At 40.2% G+C, this 21600-nt stretch overlaps 1 protein-coding gene across 9 annotated transcripts in view; it reads right to left on the bottom strand.

Moving 5' to 3' along the window:
* ARVCF (ARVCF delta catenin family member) overlaps positions 1 to 21600 on the bottom strand; it is a 258529-nt gene that overhangs the window by 161602 nt on the left and 75327 nt on the right. For 7 of the 9 annotated variants that reach the window (XM_069871075.1, XM_069871076.1, XM_069871071.1 and 4 more), the window contains exon 2: positions 6738 to 6803. The exons of the other annotated variants lie outside the window; for them this stretch is intronic. The gene's annotated coding sequence lies outside the window, so the exon portion shown is untranslated. The remainder of the gene's footprint in view (positions 1 to 6737; positions 6804 to 21600) is intronic. 9 annotated transcript variants of the gene reach the window in all.

Here is a 21600-nt window from a genome sequence, read left to right on the forward strand (position 1 = left end):
TCCAACACCCTACTCTAAACAGACCTGGCTCTGGTCAGGAGCACCATGGCATCTCCGATCTTATCATAACAGTTCCCATCCCAGTCCACTATAAAATTTATACATTAATTAGCCTCTTAGTTAGAGGAACTGAAATCATATTGTGTTAACCTACAAAAGACAGTGTTCTCAGCAAACAGAAGTACAGAATTTTCTCATATCTAATGCAATCTCTCTCATGGATTCATCAGTGAACATTTAAACGGTAACAGTCATCTTTCTACAGCTTCCCTTCGGTAATGATTCCTCACTTCAGCACTTCAGGTTTTCCTTCTAAAATGTCATGCAGCATTTTCAGGGCTTGCTGAGAGTGTGCCTATATAGCTTTAATTACACTGTAGCTCTGGTTCCTTAATAAGATCCATTTCAATTGCTATACAGTACTCCCAAATGGAAAGGAAAATAAATTAGAGCAATACAGAACACCTTTCTAACAACTGCATACATATAATAGCATACATAATTCAGTAACACAATAAGCTTCAAATTGGAATATTTTTATAAGGCTATTTTTTAAAGTAAATGTTTTAACCTATGATTACTTTTACCCAACATAAAAAAAATTCCATTTCTCCTGGAAATTTACCATTTCTAGACCAGAGCAGTGTACCTGCACCCCTCAGAAGTGCAGCGCTTGCTCTCCAAGACGTAAGAACTTGTCTACCCTGCATCACCTGAACTCCATCACAGGACTTCAGTCATTCCATGCTTCCTTCAAAGATTGGTGTTTCTGTTTATTAAGCACATAACAGTACAGCAACAGGGCATCACGTCACCTCACACCTACCAGGTGTCCACACGCAGGTTTAATGGGGTATGTGATAGCCCATAAATTCACACCGTGCACTGTAAATGCTCTGTGCAAACAAACCCTCCCCATTTATTTTCAAATGAGTGCCTGGGCAGAACACTTTTTTTTAAAAGTCTTGTAGATATGAAAAGACTGAGCGAGGCAGAGAGGGTTGAGTCAACTCAGCCACAACCATGAAAATATCAGCATCATTGAATCTTCATTCTCTACATAAAGACAATCATTGCTTTGCACAACTTAATTTCTTTTTATCTACTCTAGTTGGGCAGTATTTGGAAGACCGTTCACCCTCCCTTTCAAGCCAAGTCTGAAGTAACCAGCTGAGCTGAATGAGTGCATAAATCACACAGAATAGTTCAGAATATTTTTAAGATTTTGGCAATTCCATTTGTTTAATACTGGACATGAAAATGAACAGGCCTATGTTTACAGATCCCCAGAAACTTTCTTTTTCTAGAGAAATAAAATGCAAAGTTAAGCCTAGAATGAACAAGATCATACTTTGCTGTTTCTTTTGGAAAATGAATAGTAAATCTGCTGTTTCTCCAACCTCTGACTTCTCTTCTTCTGCCTGGGAACTTTCCAAACACTACTGCTGCCAGCTTGATTAGTTCATAGGCCGATCACTTTAACACCCTAGAACACTCGTCCTCGCATCCTAAAGCTGCTGCACGTCATTGATTTTTCAAAGGCCTCCCCCACAGAAATCAATAAGGAGTTCTACTTAAAAACGTCTTGCACTTTGTGGTCCCTTTCCAATTCATGTATATTCAGGTTTCCAAGGATTCTCATCGTGCTTTTGGCAGAACCTGCATGGAGCAAGCTTGACCGCATCTTCTGACACTGGTCTCACTCTCACTGCCACCACCAGACCTTTCAGCCACCACACTTCTATGTGAGCACAAACAGACAACAGATCATCTGTGCAAATTTCTATCACATAGAAAATGCCACTGTAACCACTGCACTGGACTTCTGTCTTCCAGGGAGCTAGGAAAAAAACCAAACAGCCTTCAAGCATCTTATGTGAATGCTTGATAGCACCACACATTAAATTAACTACAAGGCATTGTTGTCTGCATAGAGTTGTATGGATGGACTGGGTTGGATCTCGTTTTGAAACACAAATACTTGCTCATTGTAGAGGCTACCTCACAAGCCTACCACCAAAAATCAATACATCTATTCCTAGAAAAGTGCTGTTTCAATGGAAAAGAGAAAACTATAAAGATGAAAAGCAACATAGTTCATAACTTCACTCCCAAGTTCTTCTCTGAGTATTTTAAAGCTTGGCTTCGTTAATATACAATCCAATTGCAAATATAGTTGGAACTAGACTTAAATCTTTAAGGTCCCTTCCAACCCAAACCATTCTATGATGCTATGATATACAAACATTACCGATCTATACAAATAAGCTGATCACATGAACCAACTGCTATAACCTTATGCAATTACTTTCACAGAATACGTAAAGATTTCACTAAAAAATATGCCAGTATCCTCATTCTTCTTGGCCTCTGGATGGTTTGACTTCTGTTCAAAGGGCTTCCATTCTAAGAGAAAAGCTACTAACAGGAATGCAGTCCAAAACTGTTTGTGGGGAACTAGAGCCAAGAACAGCCACGTATTTACAAGCATTAAATCACTATTTCACAAAAGGCAAGACCAAGAGAGTCAATGGGGAAGCAGCAATTCCTATAGCCAGACCAGTTTCTCATTGGCAAAATGGAATAACTGAAATATTACAGCGAGGCTGGAACACCCTGCAGATGGTCATCGTAATTCTCTCAGAAGAGATACCAGTGTGCTATCCTCTGGCAGACACAATAAATAACACCATGGCAGGCAGCACAGACCAGGGCCACTATGCAGCTGGGGAGACCAACAGTCTGCTTTGTCCATTCCAAACGCTACTGTAAGTTAGAAAATCATCATTTCATGACATAATTTGAGAGAAAAGGGAAAAATCCAACTGTGACCCCGAGAACAGTGAGTGTTTAAGCTCAGCAACAGATGTGTCAAATGACTTATCCCAACCACGAGGAGTTAATTGATGCTATAAATAGCACTCAGTTGGGGAAAAAAAAGACCACTCAATTCTCGTATCCAAAGCACACAGCCTAGCTTTGCTTATCATTAAAATGACTTGCCTTTAAAGAAGTGGGCTTGGGTGTTTTACATGTAGATTAACACAGAGAGATAATTTCATTTCAGTCTATTGAGAGATTTCCTTCCTTTTGTGATTCAGAAGAACAGGGCTGCATGCAGCTAAATGAGATCCATAGATTACAGAAAAAGAAAGGCCAATAAAACTGCAGAGCTATGTTCCTGTGTAATAACAAATTTTTTTAATTCTAAGGCTCCAATCTCGGGTTTATAGGGGCATTTCCAATTACTGCTTTTAAGATTCATGACAATAAATGCATCAAAAGGATACAGATCCCTTAAGCCATCAAATCAAATACTTAATATGCCCCATAGTATTTTATGCCAATAAATAAACTGGCACTGCTGAGGGAAAAAAAATCACAGTTCACAAGTGTTCACAGCAAGCATCTTCCCTGTGGTTTTCTTATTGCTTTCAGAAGAAAAAACAAAACACAACTCCCTCTCCTGTTTCTCTAAGCGTGTGTCTGTTTAACTCCCCCAATCCTGTCTAGCGGTTGTGTGGCTGCTCTGTTGCTCCACCAGGGAACGGAAAGCATCAGTGCCAACAGGAAAGAAAACTGTCACTATTCATGTTTAATTCTTGAAGCTACTAAATCAAATGAATTTTATTAGCTGCTTACCAACCAATCCTACCGCATCACTCTCTCGTACCTCAACCTCTCTCATTAAAACCAAGCAGATTTTGACCTTACATTGCTTTAAGCCAGAAGCAGTATCAATGGAGATTAAAGCAATATAAAACGAGGAAAGGAACAGAATTGAGGCCCACTAGCCCTAATTCTCTCCAGTAACATCTGTCTCCTTCTAAATCAAGTAGGGTTTTTTTCCCAAGCTAAATCTGGAAGCCTGAGGCACTAAGTAAATCTATTCCATTAGAACAAAACCATAGATCTGCTTTCTGCAATTGTATATGTAGGTTCTAAGATGGCAGTGATGGACCCATCACTGTTGCAGCATCTGTACACTTAAACTTCAAGTATATTTTACCCTTGTAAGATTAAGAGGTAATCCAAGTTTGTGCTGATTAACACCACAGCTTTTTAGTGTAACAAGGCAAGCATGCATCTGAGAACTAATCAATAGTATCTGAGCAAAACAGAAGTATTTAGCTCATCTAATGTCTTGAACAATCGTCCAGTTCATGCATAAACTATAATAAAGGCAGGAGAAACAGATACATTTTAATGACAGTCTTAGAAAGACTCATCATTCCATATGATGAATTTTGGCACATAGCATCTCTCAACAGAACAGTCTTTGTTAGTCATGGCAAAAGCACTGTGCTCCTAGGCTTTGCTTGGCCTGTTGGGGAGACAGAGATCACCACAAGAACTGCCACTCTGACTCCTCTGTTCTCAGCGACAGACACTGCTGAATCTTCAAAGCAGAAATCTTTACCACTCAGAAGCTCCTGCTATCCTATCAGCCAAGCATATTGGCTTCTTTGGGGTTAAACTGAAAGTCAGCCTTCAGAGAATAATATTCAGGATGCGCCTGGTTCCTATCATCAGGCAGATAAAGATGCCATAGTAACTCCATTGATCAGTTCAGACTTAAGTGTTCTTCACTCATTTAGCTTCTCGCTTGCACCAACCAGAAATGCAGTGCTGTGCTTTGTCTCAAAACTGTTGCAGTCATCCACGTATCAAACAATACTTTTATTACAACACTGCAAGTAGCAATTTTCACAACTAAGTCATACCTTTATTAGAAGAGCTTTTTATTCCTTGGCTTGTATCTCTATCAAAATTTAAACATTTGGGCTGAAGTTTTCCCTGGTAAATCTCTCCTTCAGGCTGAATTTCTCTTTTAGGAAAGCTTCAGTGAGAGTAATTTGATTGTTTCTTGATACCAATTAGGAAAAAAATTTGTGCAAATATCTTCCACCAGTGGTTCCAAAAACAGGGTTGGCAGCTCGCCATCAGTCCCCTTCCGACCCCGCAGTCTCGCAGCCGGCAAGATCTCTACTCCCGCACCCACTCTCCAGACATTCCCCCTTTTCCTGATTCTTTCCCTCCTGCCTATGAAACCTTGTCTGAATCTGGCCTTACCAGAAGCCTCCATTTCGACTGGATGATCACCACAGTTAAAATACACCTTCTCTGCTGAGGCTGAGCCTAATCTGAAAGTCACTAGGAACTGGGGCAAGTATTGGATTTAGAGGCTCGCTATCGTCTTTTCAACAGATCATTTTCTTCCAGATAGCTATAGCTACACATTGACTTCATCCTTTCCGAGGCTATGCTATTTTTTTACCTTTGACTAAATGTCACTGTTTTTTGTAGCTTGTATCGCTCATCAATAATATTTCTTTTCCCCAGGAATGCACTAATCACTAGTGCTTGATTACAGTTATTCGGAACCAGAAATACTTCCTCCAGATCTCTGAAGATCTGCTCCAAGAACCAACTTTCTATTCAAACATCCCTTTTCAATAACCATTCTGCTGATAACTGTGCTGAGTGAGAAGAATAATTTTGTTCTAACCATATAGCCACTTCCAATGTTTAAAACAAATTCCCTCTATCAAAATGAAAATCCTGCACTGTGCAAATAAGATTGTATTCCAGCTACAATAAACACTTCTAACACATTTCTTTAAGACTATATAAGTAATAGAGGTAAGTAGCAAACAATTCAGGCAGCAAGTACCATGTAAACTCTGTTGAGAATCCTTCTCACACACGGCTCTGAAACTTTACATGGGCTATATAACACTTTTAATTTTGGCATCTATAAAAGGGAAAATGTTTAATCTAAAAATAATCAAATGAAAATAGAAAGAACTTTATAAAGAACAGTAACATGATACTTGTTTTTCAGAGGATTATTTTTAAAGAATGCTAGGCTGCAACCACCTACACTGAGAAAAATAAAGCAGTACACAGAAGGGAGTTGTATTTCAGGAAAACAAACAACACAGTACTTTAGTATTTAATCCCATCATTCACCACCAAGCCCTCAGATTTAAAACAGACACATCGAAGTACTGAGGTCAACTCAAAAATCTTGTGGCCATCCTCTAAGCAACCATAGGACTGGCCTTTTCATCTCAGGGAAGGCTGAGACACAGTGGCAGGGAGGGAACAGTGAGAGGAGGACACATCTTAGAAGTGCTGCCCTTACTGCAGATAAAGGCATCTTGCCACATAACCACAGCCTTTCATCAAGCTTGCTCAGGTGCAGAAGAACCTCAGGAAAGCAGGAACGCAAACTGAGAACAGGACAGGAAGGGAAGGCTTGGATTTCCCCTACTGAAAACATGGCCACAAGAAGTCACACAGTAAGAGACATTCCCAACTCTGTTGGGATAGAATGAAACTCAGTGAGATTTTCCACGTTAGAAGGAGAAGGGAGACAGGGACCAGAGAAGCGGTGAAGTCACAAAAGAGGAAAGTATCTGTTTTCCTGAGGTAGCACTTGAATTTAACCCTCACCCGTGCCTCAACCCTCAGCACAATACAGACTTACAGAGGTTCCTGTCCTGGTTCCACCATGTTAAGATACAGCACAGGTATTTCCTTCTTTCCGTCCCTCAACAATTCTACCATTATTTTTAAAACAAATTTCAGTAGCCCTTCAACAGCAAACTCATGAATTTCTGAGAGGTACAATGGCAATTAAAAAAAATAAAAGAACTATGATGTAAGAACACTTGTAATGGCAAAGCAGCAAAATACTCGAGACTTGGTGAGCAACTGCAGAAGCACAATACCTTTTATAGTGTTCCCTTCTTGCAGTGGCTTTAAAATAGAAATCCTCCCTTGGTTTGATGAGAACTCTGTCAGAGAAACATAAGAAAAAAAGACATTTTTATTCATCTAGGTGAAGTAGGAAGAGGGGATTACTTCTAAATAATTGATTATGTTTACATAATGTGGGGGGCAATCTCTCAGTTCCACCTCCCTTTGGTGCCCCCTCCCTTCCCTAGTCATGCTGGAGTACAAAGAAGTGTTACTTCTGACAGCTATTCCACCATCATCCGAAACTGCAAGGAAATCCCATAGAACTGCAGCACAGAAAGCAAACTCCATAGGAAGAGCTCATCAGGATGAGTAGGAATTCCAGTCCTCTGGATTGCTGCACCAGTGCCACTCATATGTGGCATATGTTTTATATGTATATATCTATGTATGCTATGTTTGACAAGTATATATCAAACATTTCAAACTTAGAACTTAATCCAACGTATCATAAAATCATATAATCACCAGGCTGGAAAAGACTTCTTGGATCGCTGAGTCCAACCGTTCCTGTCTGCCACTAAACCATGTCCCTGAGCACCTTGTCTATATTTAATTCCCCAATGATTCACAGATTTAAAAGCCAGAAATGTTTCCATCATAAGCATACACCATAGCATTTCCAGTCATCCAGGTCTAAATGCCATCTCCTGACTCAAAAAATGTCAGCCATGGCTACAGAAACACACCTCATCCCGTTTGACATGTTTTCTTTTAGCAGCAGGAAATAAGAGACATTAGGCTGGAGAGACATTCACCTTGAAATCCACCTGAAGAACTCAACCGTTCTCAACATCTCATTTTTTGTTTGAGTTTCAGGTACTATTCCCATTACAGCATTTCTTATCCACAAAGTTTCTCACTCAGATAGCAAGCAGGATTCTTTGTCTCAGACTCCCAGTCTCCTCCTCTCTGCCCCAGACGACGAACATTCCGAGCAGATGATTCCTGCAGACCATCCTTGCTTAGCCCCACTCAGGCTGAGGTTCAACCACACACCAGACCTGCCGTTACCATTCCACTTCCAGCCCACAACGCGGCTTCAGCATCAGACCCTTCCCCTCCGCTCCTCTGGGTGGAAGTACAGTACGGCCAGATAAATAGATCAGTGGGCAGCAAGGAAAAACACTTCAACCCCGCAGACTCACTGTCACCAAACAGGTGCTAAAACAAAATTATCCATCTCTGATATAAGATGAGGGCTTCATTAAAGCCTAGTTTCTTTTAGCTTTGTCTCATAACAAGAACATGACTCCCTCCGCTAGCAGGCTGATTTTACGTATTTTAGTAAAACAGTCTCCATTTTAAAGCCATAAATTATTCATCATTTAAATTTAGTGTTGCCCGAAGCTGACAAAACTACTGAAAAAATACATTGCTTGATTTTTCCATCCTCCTTTTCCACCTGTAGTTTTTCTTTTAGTAGATTCAAGAGTCAAGAAGGCAAACAGACCAAGGCATATGTCTTGACTTGGGACATCCCGGGTAAGACTCAAATCCACTACGGCCTTCACACAGGGCTATGGGCTATTCAACCTTTTTTCATCATATAATCTGGGAAGAAACTGCATTTTCCTCCTTCATAAGATCTCATAAATATATATATATGAAATACGAGGTATCAAGTAGTTCAGAAAAGAAACTCCCACACTGGTGGTCTTCTAGTGATAATCACATTTGTGTAGTCTAAAATTTAGTGTTGATTATCAAGAAAAAAAATACTCTTTTCAATACAAATCTGATTGTTTCATTTTATACTTTAACCAGAATCTTTTGTTAAAACATTCTATACCTTGTGCAACCTGAAAGTTCAGCAATAAGATAAGAACAGATGATGAAGGCAAGCCTGGAGGAGGCTGCATTGCCAGCAGAAGACATCCTGTAATGCCTTTTCAAACTGCTTGTTATCTCCTACTTGTAACTAATTACCCCAGCCACACAGCTACAGATTCTGAGTGGGTTTATGTCTGTTCACCAACAAATGACTAAAAAATTGAAATTAGACAATTAAGTTGCTAGCTATGATAATTAAGATAAATATTTTCAGAATAGGAACTTAACACCAAGACACCAACAATGCAAAATCCCTGGGAAAGTAAAGCATCTATCAGCAAACAATTTCTTGCCATTCAGTGAGTTCCAGAATCGCATCCCAAGCACCACTTCATTCTTCTCTGACTCCAGTGAACATAATTAGTTATTAAAACTTCTTGACGCGGTGAGACTGAGTAGCTCATTGGACTATAGGAAAGCTTAGCAACGAATTTTGATGCTGCACCATCGCAAGTGTATGCAGCAGTGACAGATCAGTATTTTTAAGGAAGCAGCATGATGGAAAGCACTGTAGAATCATAGAATCACCAGGTTGGAAGAGACCCACTGGATCATTGAGTCCAACCGTTCCTATTAATCACTAAACCATGTCCCTAAGCACCTCATCCACCTGCCCCTTAAACCCCTCCAGGGAAGGTGACTCAACCCCCTCCCTGGGCAGCCTCTGCCACTGCCCAATGACCCTTTCTGTGAAGAATTTTTTCCTAATGTCCAGCCTGAACCTCCCCTGGCGGAGCTTGAGGCCATTCCCTCTTGTCCTGTCCCCTGTCACTTGGGGATGTAGTTTATTTGGTAACAGAAAAATCACCTGCTCACCTGCAGATTCACAGCTACAGCCCTCCCTATGCATTTACAACCCCGAATCAGCCTTGTTCACAGTCCTACTCAGGCCAACAAGTGTTATACCAGTCAAAGGGAGACCAGTGAAAGGATCTTGGACCCAAGTTAAATTCATCTATCCATGTTTTGTCCTCATCAATTGCAAGAAGCTCACAAGCCCCATTCTATGTTTTCCTCAGCGGGAGCTTTGTTGCAGATAAATCACTAGAAGCACAGGCAGAGCTGAAGAGTGTTCTTTGAGCTGTACTTTGCATCTGCTGTGATTTACTTCTCTTCACCAAGAGACAAGGAGGTGAAGAAAAGGAATTTTTTTTCCCCTGAGCTCCTTCTTCCTTCACCTTATGCCCTTATTTGCTGCACTGCTATTTAATTTCACAGAGAAATGCAGGATATTCTAACTTATAACATAGTTTTGCTTTTTATAAGGTATCAGATGGCAAACTCCGCGTTATACAGTATAAGAGTATGTACTCTGTCATAACTCACATCAAAGCATATGGATCAGCCCCGGGAAGCGAGGCCTCTCCACTTGAAGATGTGACACGAACACCGCTACCACACAACACCCTGAGCAACTCACTAGAAGGTTTTCCATCCAAAGAGGCAGACTACAAGCTGTTTGATACTCTAATATTTACACCTTATTGTCTCTAGAAATTTATTTAAAACAGTATTATTTTTGTGTTACTTACCAGCTTTAAGTTGCCTTATAAACTCCAACTCGTTCTTAATCGTAATGTAAATCAGCGTGTTAACATCGAGCAAGCAACAACAGCTAAACCTCCTGAGACAAACGTGGATGAACCTTGGACACAAGGAGTGGCAAAGTGCCCAGAAAGTTACAAACACCCCAGAACATCTCAGTCAATATGGACAGAAACACTAAACTTTCACAAGAGAAGCTCTGGGTATCCACAGTTACTGCTAATACATTTTATATAAATATTACACCAGCCCCTGGATCAGCACACACACACGTCACAGGCAAGAACCATGACTTTTTAAGATGTCAGGACTGAAAATGTACAACAGCCTATAAAACATTGCTCAAGTCATTACAAGCTAACAGGGATGGGAATCATTTATTAGGGAAACGATGGGTGAACTAACTCTGGCAAACGAGATGCTCCTATTCCTTTGGCTACATTAGAGCCTTGATAAAGACATGGCATATTAAAAGAAAATTTATGAAATGTAGAACTACAAAAGCCAATGTGTAGCGATTCACTTCAATGTGCTAGGATGTAAGCAAGTAAAATTAAAGCTAATCCCTTCTACTGAAAGAAATGTCACGGACTTTTGTGAGTTTGGTAAATTAATATTTATAAGAAGCCCAGACGGTTTAGTGTTTTTAATATAGGACTCAGATTTTCTCCTATACATCAAAGAGAGAAGTTGCATTAAAATTGCAGTTTCTTGATTGCCACAAACCTAACTGACAGTATTTCCAAGATTTGTTTTCCATCATGTCATACAGATTAGCAACTGTACACAACAGGGAGATTTGCAAAATCCACCAAGTAGCCATGAATTATACATTCCTAACTCTTTAATGTTAATGCATAATAATCTTCCTATCACAAGGCTGCTGACAGCTGCTAGTACTATTTTCCTAATATTTCTCATTACAGACAGACATCTAGGAACAGAAAAACATGCAGGGATGCACAGAACACTGCCCAGGTATAATTATATATTAAATGTCTATGTAGTAAGTGAGACTTTGCCAACAACATTGTTTCAAGAATTTACACAGCAAAACAATTGTAGCTGAACACCTTTTACAAAAAATGCAATTTAAAATTTTACAGCCTAATATGCACAAGAATTCATCATACCCAATTAAATTAAAAAGCAGCGCTCAATCACTTTTTATGCAAATTCTGAAAAGGAATTTTTTTACAGTATATGCTAATAAGAAGTTTCATTTAATTTAGCTGATGAATTACTTAATTTTGTTTTCCAGCATACTAAGGATATCCCAGCTGAGCATGATAGCTCTCCATGGGGTGACCAAAGTCACCTTAGATGCATAACAGAAATAGAATAAACTTAATTCATTTGAAATGAGAGGCAAAGGTGATCAGTCTTCAAAAATTTGTAACAAAATCTAATATTGAAAAAAGAAGAAAAAAAAATCCTGGTCTTAGTGATAATACAACATCAGGGCCAGTGAAGTTCAGCAACTGCGGGAAACTGGTTGCAGTGGGTTATGTTCTCTAGAGGACAATCACCCACCCGCATCACCCCACATACACAAATTTCAGTAACAATTCCCAAACCAACATTTCTCCTTGCAAAGACTGGCAGTGAAAAATCATCCCTCATTCAAACACATTTGCTGAAGAATGTTGCACTTAATACAGATTTTGACAAAGAGTCCATCAGTAAGATTAATTTACCATTATGTAAGAGATGACTATAGGTTTAATTTCTTTTCTTACCGCTTGCACTTCTTTTTTTTTCCCAACATTATATTATACACCAATTATTTCAACTTCTAATGTAAGCTTCACATTAAATAAGCTTCAATTTGTGTAAGAATTACTTTAGAGCTCAACAATATGCTTTGCAGAAGAGCTCTTTTCTAAATAAAACAGTTCATCATTAGTAGTACTAGTAGTTCTGTTAATTTACATGATGAAATTAAGTTTAACATTTCCAAGTTACATAAATACCATTAGTTTTAAAAATATGAATGTTACAAGCAGCCATCCCTGACCATGAAAAGCAAAATGATCTTTGTTTATTGAAGACTTTTAACTGCAGCATTACACAGCTTGCTAATCAATCAAGAAGCCAAATTAACTGTCTGAAGGGTGAGAAACAGCTTCCAAGCTTGATTTCCTAATTCGAGGTTGATGCCCCTGAGCAGGGGACCAGCAGGCTCCAGCCTAGACAGAATAGAAGGACAGAAGAAACCAAAGGAGACCAGGAGAGAAAGTAAAATAGGAGGAATCTCAAACATAAAGGAGAGAAAGGGAAAGAAGCAGCTTCTTTAATTTGTGGGTGAATAGCCAAGTTCAACACTGACTGCAAGACACAAAGCACAGCAGAGTCCAGCTGTGAATTTAGCCAAGGGTTTGTATTTTAATTTCTTGAGGCAACCTATTCAATTCACTGTCGTATTTAATTGAAACTGTACACGAAAAGAACTGAGAAATTAAGCTCTCCCATTTGGCCTCTATTTGAAAATGTTTTGATGAAGAGGAGAAAGCTCTTGCCTAAAAGAAAAAGGGGCGTTTAATAGATGTGTGCCATGGCTGTATTACTGAATTTTAAAATCATTTACTGTACAGCCAAACTATGAAGTTCAGCGTGTCTTTAAGTAACTCCTTCACCACTTGCTTCCCAAACCAAGCTGGAATTTTTAGAAGTGAACTATAAAAAGAAAATATTTGTTGATAATTCTAAATCAAAAAAACCCTGCAATTTACAATTCATACCTTACTGTACTTACAGATTAGCTGCTATAAACCAGCACGATGCTGTAACAGTTTGGTTATGATCACAACAACCAGCAGCACGCTCAGCCAGCGCTGTCAGATGTTTGTGTTGATCTGACATCATTCTAGCACGTTCATTATGCTGCACTGCCTGCCAGCGGCTGACATCTCCTGGCTTGGCAATTAAGCTGGCAAGGTCTCAACTCCGAACAAAAAGCAGCTACCAGATATTTTGTAAAGCTAGGGAATTTCTTACCAAAAAAAAATCTACTTGAAAAGTGTCCAGCTCCTCCTGAGCACACTCTCAGTGTCCAAATGGAAGCACAAAACCAGCCTGGGAGCAAGCCTAACAACTAACAGTATTTTGTGAATAAAATTACAGAGTAGCCTAGTCTAACTAAGAGCTGCATTTTCTCCATAACTCTGTATCCCTACAGAACAGTCTTGCCAGCCTGTGCTGACAGCTACAGCACTTGGAGCACTCACTGCTACAGTGGCACCTAACGCCTCCAACTGGTGTAAGACCTCCTACTGTCGACAGACTTTACCATTCCACACTAACGAGTTAAAAGAAAGGAATGTAAAATACAAGTAAGATTGAAGAAATCACGTAATGACTGTTTGCTGATGGTCAGGGCCATGAGTGGGAAGCCCATCTCCTCCATCTCCAAACTAACCCTCAGTCACAGAAGTGATGCCTTCCTCTCAGCCTTAGGAGAGACTGACAACTGGATGATGCCTCAGTCACATCTCCAACTCATACTGTTATTGACATAAAGCAAGATTTATTTTTTTTTTTAATCAGAAGCACAAAAAAAAATCCTCAAAGAACTGGCAGTCCCGTAGCAAACCTGCAGAATCCACAGCAGTCCCGTGGATGCAGGAGATGCACCCACCTCCCAGAAAACTGATCCAGTGAGCGGACGTGTACACAGCTGAACCCAAGGAGCATTCTCAAACTCACAAACTACACACAACTGGTTAAGAACATCAAGAGGTACACGTGTTATTAGAATCACAGAATCACCAGGTTGGAAGAGACCCACCGGATTGTCGAGTCCAACCATTTCTATCAATCACTAAACCGGGTAGAATATTAAGTATTAAGAGGTACAAGGATTATTGTAGATGTGCTGGTATTTTTTAGTTTTATTTTACATTGCACAGAAGCACTGATTTCACTGATGAGGTTTTGGGTAAGAGTAGTCGCAAGGATGTGAAACCTGTCACCCAGGTGACATGTCTGTTGAACTTAGAGTAAAATTAGGTATAGTCTATTTAACTGCCTAAAATGTTTCCATTTGTTAAAAAATAATTTAATAAGTTCCATTTATTAATGATGAATTGAAGGGAGAAGTTCCTATGAAGAGAAAAAGCGGGCTCTCTACTCAGTCACACACACGAAACAGTGTTACACTTGCACAGATTAAGAGCACTAATATTAATTGCTTTGACTAAGCAAGGTGAAAATTAAAGGTGAAGTACTGCAGCAATCTGAAATGAAAAACAACTGCCAGGGAAAGCTATAAATAGCATCCAAACTCACTGCTTTATGAATGTAAAAGAGATGGCTAGGAAGGATATCTACGGACAGAAGAAACCATTCACCTGTAGTTGTTACAGGTCAGAACTTAGTGATCCTTCCTGGAAAACTGGGTATTCCTCTACGAGGCAGAGTTAGTTTAGTGAAGAGGGAAATGGGAAGAGTACTTGCATTCCAAGTCCTAGGCCCCTCACAAGCTGTACGCTTCATTTAAACGTGCTCAGGCTCTCAGGCAGTCAAATTACTCAGGCTATTTAAAAATATACCAACTTCTTCAAATACTTGGCTACAGATTGTTCAATTCCCAGGACAAACAAGAGCAGCTAAAATGGGCAATGTTCACTTCCAGAAGTGTTTCCACATTCACAAAAAAGGTTGTGTGAGTACCTATAATCTTCTGTAATTGAAGCATGGTAAATACATTTATTTATTAACACAGCTCGTATGCAAGTGCTTTTCGTCTGTAAGTTTAAGGACTGTAGAATCATAACAGTTTGTTGGGTTTAATCTGGTCTTTAAAATGGAGTTCAGGCTCTTCTTTTAAAAGGATTAGAATGTGACAGCAGGAAGAATTTGGTTATCCACACACATTTGAAGCAAAACTATTTGCTTTGCCATCTTGTTTCCTTTTTTTCTGGTAACTGTTCTTATCTCTTTTTCAAGTATTACTGTAGCTCCTCTGTTACAGAATATTTATTACAATCCTACCCTAATGAAATCGAAACAATTTCATAGAGCCACATAGTTTTCTATTTATCTTTAAGGCAAAAGAGGGCAGATTAAATTAAATAATATACCTAAAACTCTTGACAGCTTGCTAATTTCAAGCAACTTCTTGTTGCTTTTTCAAAAAAATATTAGGGGAGATATGCTAGAGAAAACCTACGCGTATGTGGAAGTGTTAGGATTCTGAGAAAGTACAACAAGCCAGTATTAAAAAAAAAAAAAGGAAAAGAAAAAAAAGTAGATTTATTTCAATAGTTGCCTGTTTTGTTAAAACCTGCAGACTCAGATCACTAGAAATTTGGCAGTTACAGTAAACTGGTTAATCTTGTTCAGTGGCAGCTTGACCTCCAAGTCCCAAATACTGCACTTGTTACTAGCGGAGACACAAACAAGAGACCAAAGGTGTCCTCGAAAGGCCAAATAAACCAACTCAACACCACGCTGGCAGCTCCGCGGGGCACAGCGCAGGCTAGAAAGCCTAGCAATGAAACACGCCCACCCCAAATCCACACAGAAACACTGGGAAATAGAGGTGCTCAGGAGACCTACATTGCTCAGGGAACAGAAACAGCAGCGCAAGAGTAAGCCGGCAGCCAGAGCTACAGCCCTCGCCCCGCGTCCCACCAGCAGCGCCTCCGGCACCGCGTCCCTCCTGCTCGGTGCGCGTGGCTGCTGCGACACCCTGCCTAGGTAAGTACTAGAAAGTGTGATGCAGCAATGGACTAACGAATATTAATTAATACATTTCTGCTACCTGATTTAGTAACTGCAGAGAACAAAATTTGTGGTCAGGCAAAGGACAAACGAGCAGAAAGAAAATACATGCAAATAGGGCAACAAGGAAAATACGGTTAACAGTGACGAAAGCACAAGCCGAGCCTGTGCTACAGAGCTACCGCTTGGTCAGGACTAGGTCATTCACGAAAGAGAAATAAACAATTTGCATACATTTGCACCATGCTAGAGCTCCTGCTCTTCATGTTGGTAGCAGGGTTACATTCCTAGTAAGATTAGCAACTGCGGAACCACCTCGCTTTTAAAATGGATACGTTTATCAGTATAGATTTGATACATTTGTTGGATCAGTTCTTCAGTACCACACACCAAACCCCCTTCTGGGCCCCTCACCACAAGAAGGATGTTGAGGCTCTGGAGAGAGTCCAGAGAAGAGCAACAAAGCTGGTGAGGGGGTTGGAGAACAGGCCTTACGAGGAACGGCTGAGAGAGCTGGGGGTGTTTAGCCTGGAGAAGAGGAGGCTGAGGGGAGACCTCATTGCTCTCTACAACTACCTGAAAGGAGGTTGTGGAGAGGAGGGAGCTGGGCTCTTCTCCCAAGTGACAGGGGACAGGACAAGGGGGAATGGCCTCAAGATCCACCAGGGGAGGTTTAGGCTGGACATTAGGAAAAAATTCTTCACAGAAAGGGTCATTGGGCACTGGCAGAGGCTGCCCAGGGAGGGGGTTGAGTCCCCTTCCCTGGAGGTGTTTAAGGCACGGGTGGACGAGGTGCTGAGGGACATGGTTTAGTGTTTGATAGGAACTTTGATAGGTTTAGTGTTTGATAGGAACTTCAGAACACAGCATTCTGAAATGCGGGTACGCTGCACAGCACGCTTGATCGCCCTGCTCTCAGGTGTAAATGGGGGACCGTGTTTCGAGGCACAGAGCTCATTCCAGCTCACAGGAAAGGGCTGGGCAGAGCAGGGAGCAAGACCCATGGGAAACCACCCAGCAGCAAAAAAGCTGGCAGATGTAATTTGATTTCCGCCAGCCCGGGCAGCGTCCTCTGAACAAGCACCGAGCACGGTAACACTGACGGAGACCATCAAAACCACAGAAGCAACAACTCTTATCACACAAGTCTTATGTGCATCTTAAATATTTCTAATCCTCATATTTAAGAGGCAGAATGTGGCTGCACATCTGCTCTTTTAATCTGAAGGTGTCTTTCGATGTCAGCTCTGAAGCCGCAGCAAACACGACAGTCAGGGCACTTGTGGGGGACTCTGCCAGCCTGGCTCCATCACCAAGTGGCCGCAGCACACCAGGAATGTTCCCATGCTGGCTTTCTCCTCCCTCATTATATCATTCCTCCTGAATGATTCAGTGATGTCTCTGGTTTCTGCGGCATTTAAAACGTAGCAAAGGATCTATGAGGCCAAAAATACCAGCATCAAGAAACCTCAGCTTGACTAGTTATTTATTAGAAAATGAAAATACATTTCAAACAGGTACCCTGGAAACCAGCAAGACATTTTGGGTTCCAGTCATGGGCTGTAGGTGCTTCTCAGATCTGAAAACATACAAAAATGAAACGGATCCTATGAATTTAGTATGAGATACAAAGACATCAGCCTTGCAAAATTGCACAAAAAAAATACTTGTGTGCAACTTGCTAGAATAATTGTAATGAAGAAACAAATAATATTTTACCTGTTTTCAAAAAAATATAACCACCTGGAGGAGGCAGAAAAAAAATTCACAAAGCTCCCATATTTTAAGCCATTCACATAACTCTACTGTTTCCATGACAAAATAAAACAAGCCGCTATTCCCTCTAGGCCTCATCTGAATATTACTTTCTTGGTCCAATAGAAAGGGAGATCGACACTTCTGTGTGTTCAGAAGCCACACAGACACTTAAAGCACAAAAGCAAATACACTTTCCACTAAAACCTTGCTATTAGCTTACTTTGATTAACAGTACCAGAGTTAAAATTGTGGAGCGATTTTTATGTTATTAAATAAAATGTAATAATCCACAAAAATGTCAATAAAATTTAGTAAATTTTGGTAAAGCTTTAGCATATATTTTCTTAGAGGTGATACATATATATCCTTACTATTAAAAACCCTAACAGTCTCTCCAACTATTAACCGCACAGCTCTATATGAAGGCAAAAGGAAATGAGATTGTCCAAGAACGACATAACCTCACTCTAGATGTTAATTAAATCATATCACTGAACCCTCAGAGATTTAAATCAATAAGAGAATAGAATCAAAATCTAAGGCTAAGGCCACAATAAATCTTCATATTACTCTGCTGCGTCCACTGGTGGCGAGACCTACAAATCGAACAACCTTTGCTGGTGAAAGTCACCATCTAACATTCTTTTCATGAAAAGTTGTTTAAGAACATGACTGGGCTTTCATTAGGTCTCAGCGATTTACAGTTTTGAAGGGCAGATTTTAATTGTGTGTGTGTCAGTCATAAACCCATCTGATCGTCATGGAAACACACAGTCATTCCGATGAAGAGTCAAATGATTAACTTGGCTGCTGGAACAAAAGTTTTATTGCTGCAATTTACTGAAACTGTCTGGTTTGCACATATTGAGCTGAATGGAATCACAGTAATGGCTGTGCTGCTGGACACAGTGCTCTGCCAAGACTCAAATGGATTTGATACTTCAATTCTTTGTAGCAAACATGCATTTTTCTGAGCGTATTTGAGCTGGCAGGGTGTTGTTGGGTACACTTCAGTTCTGTGAGACTCTCATGTTTTTGTCCACCCTCAAACATGGCTAATATGGTTAACTGGATCAATCAAGAATTTCAAGCAAGGCTTAATATACTGCTTTGACAAGTTAAGTATTGTGATTCTTATAACGGCAATTAATGTGACAGCCCTGTACCTTCAACAAGTCATTTTCTAAGCACTCACAACAGCGAGGTTGTAACTGCTTTTCCAAATCAAGACATCCACTTACTTGAGTACCGCTCCTCAAAAATCCACCTTGGATTCCGGACCTTGCAGTCTGGAATTAGGGCTGTCCTCCCAACAGGAGGCGTGCTGCCTCCGAGGCAGCGCAGTGCTCCTAGCATCATTTTGCAGACAGGGAGGTGAAACAGCAAAACTCAGATCCAAGTTCACCAAGTTCTTAAAGTACCTAAATCCCCACTGATTGTTGAGGACTCAGATCTAACTCATCCAAAGTAAAACAGAAAGCCAAGTAGCAGAAAACTTACAGGAGGCCTGTGAGCTTCTTTATAGTTCTTCCCAGGTCTTCCTATTTTTTTTTTTTTTTTTTTATTCCTAGGTCTTTCAGTTCTTTAATTAGTGCCCTGAACTCCAGCCATTCTTCCCCTTCTCACAATCCTATGCACACAGGTTATGTCTCCTGGTTTGCTGTCCATGCTTTGGTTGGATTATCTGGTTTTTCATTAATGTTGTGAATAAATTACAGAAAGAGTATGTACTCCTGAGAAACTGATGAGCACACACACTAGTTAGAAATTTAAAAAGCCATGCTCCTTAGCTATACACCTTCACCATGCAGCACACAGAGCAGCAGGGATGCTTCTTGGTGCTCATGGATTGCAGAGAGTATGTGCCTGGCAGCTCCATCACTATGTGAACCTTCAAATCCTAAATCAATGTTTTAGTTCCTGAAAAAGAGAGCTGGAAAAGCAGTGGGCTGCTATCAAAACCCCACCCTTTTAACAGGCTGCAGTTACTGACACTTCTCAGAGTAATTCAAAGCACAAATGTCAGGAGGATGCTTGGTCCTCAGTATCTGTCATGACATAATCATAGAAATATTTAGACTAACTCTGACTGCGAGCACAGTTTCGGGAGCCAGCTGTTGTAATGAGTATGCATAATTAAATATATTAATGTGTATTTGCATGTAATCTGGATCCAATGGTTACACCACAAACATAAAATTACAGCATTTCTTTTCAGACCTTCTTTTCTCAGCTGCACCTAAGTCCATATTTGTGAAAGGCTAAGAAGAGGAACATGAAGAACATGCAGTAACATTTATTCATACATGTTAAAAGGTTGGCATCCACTCCTCTCCCAAAATGTTAAAGAAAAGAAGAAAGAAAAGTAGAAAGAAAAGTGTTATTACATAGAAACCTGCATACAGAGGCAAACAGCACCTCCAGATTCCAGCCGTATTGAACTGAAAGCATGATGTGTATTAACCCCTTTTAACCTTTTTCTGAGACCTATCAGTCAGTTACCCCAGAAGCAAAAAGAGCAGGTAAAGTGATCTGACATCTCACTACATTCCAACCTGAATATCTGGAGAGAGAATTAACTGACAGAATTCTTTGTCGCAGTCCCTTTCACAACCTGCACAGGCTGCTGTCAGCAAAGTTGAATCCAAAGTTTAAAAGCTTAAAAGCTGGATGCCAAAAAATCCAGTACGATAATACACAAAAAGCAGAAGAAACTTTTGTAATTCCATTCAAGTGAGAACTTAATGAAATATCACCATTAACATCATAATGCAAATATTCCACATCCACAGACCTTTTTCAACTGGAGACTTCAATGCATTTTCCAAGGGAAGTGAAATTATCACTGGCAATTGCTACCGCAGATAAACTTTGCAAGGTAAAATGCACAGCAAAACCTGGGATCAGAAATGATTTCTTACTTTCATATCCCTATTTCCAGTCTTTGATCACCATGCTGGCTCCTAAGAATGGGGACATTCAAAAAGTCCCCATACGTCCCTGCCCATAGCAGAAGGGTTGGAACTAGATGATCTTTGAGGTCCCTTCCAACCCTAACTAATCTATGGTTCTATGAAAAAGGAACTGAGAAAATGCCATTAAAATTCAAACCTGTAGATAACAGTACGTATTTCCACACACATTTATGATCTGCACACAACAAAGCAGTGTGTTCAAACACCTCTGAAGCCACGTGCAGAGCCTGTGTGGAAATTCAGTAACCGGTGTCCTCATTAACTCGTTTCAATCCACGGGAGTGCTGAGAGCATGAAGCAGGCACTTGGCCACGGCATGCACTGGCTGAATGAAGATCTGAACTTCCTCGGTTTTAGCATAGCTATGGTAGATAAACTTACATAGATTAACAGGCATGCTTCAAATTCTTATGGTACTGCTGAAATCTTCCATAATTTTAGAAAAGGAATAGACTTTTTTTCATGCAGTTTCTAAGTATCTTTGAACTCCACTATTTCCTTTTTTTTTTTCATGCACTAACTCCAATGATTTTTCGCATCACAGAAATAAGAAAGATCACATCAGCTCACTTGCTGTGAAATCAGAGAATCTTAATTGGCTACAGAAGAATTAAGACTGCAGAAACTATCCAGGCTGAATCTGGGAAACTGGCAATAGAAGAAAACGATTAAGATTTTGTTTACAGGAACAACATTAACACCGCAGCATGTAACTAGATCAAATACTTTATCTGGTACAGAACCAGGCATGGGTTGGGCTGTGGGGGTCTGGGACAAAGTCCCTTCAGGTTTTTTTGGCCTGAGCAGTTTCATTCCTGTCTTGAAAGCAAACTGAAGCAACAATAAAACTCATCACAAAGTGACTGCATAAAGAATAACTGGGTGTGTTGCTCTTCACAATTAGATCAGCCACAGCACTTCCCCTCTGCTACATTCCACCAGTACTTCACATTAGGAAAGTGTTTTGCAATAAAAATATCCCTTTACATGTGTGTGTGTG

This window comes from Phaenicophaeus curvirostris, chromosome 17 (genome assembly GCF_032191515.1).
Source record: "Phaenicophaeus curvirostris isolate KB17595 chromosome 17, BPBGC_Pcur_1.0, whole genome shotgun sequence".
In the NCBI taxonomy this organism is placed as follows: domain Eukaryota; kingdom Metazoa; phylum Chordata; class Aves; order Cuculiformes; family Cuculidae; genus Phaenicophaeus; species Phaenicophaeus curvirostris.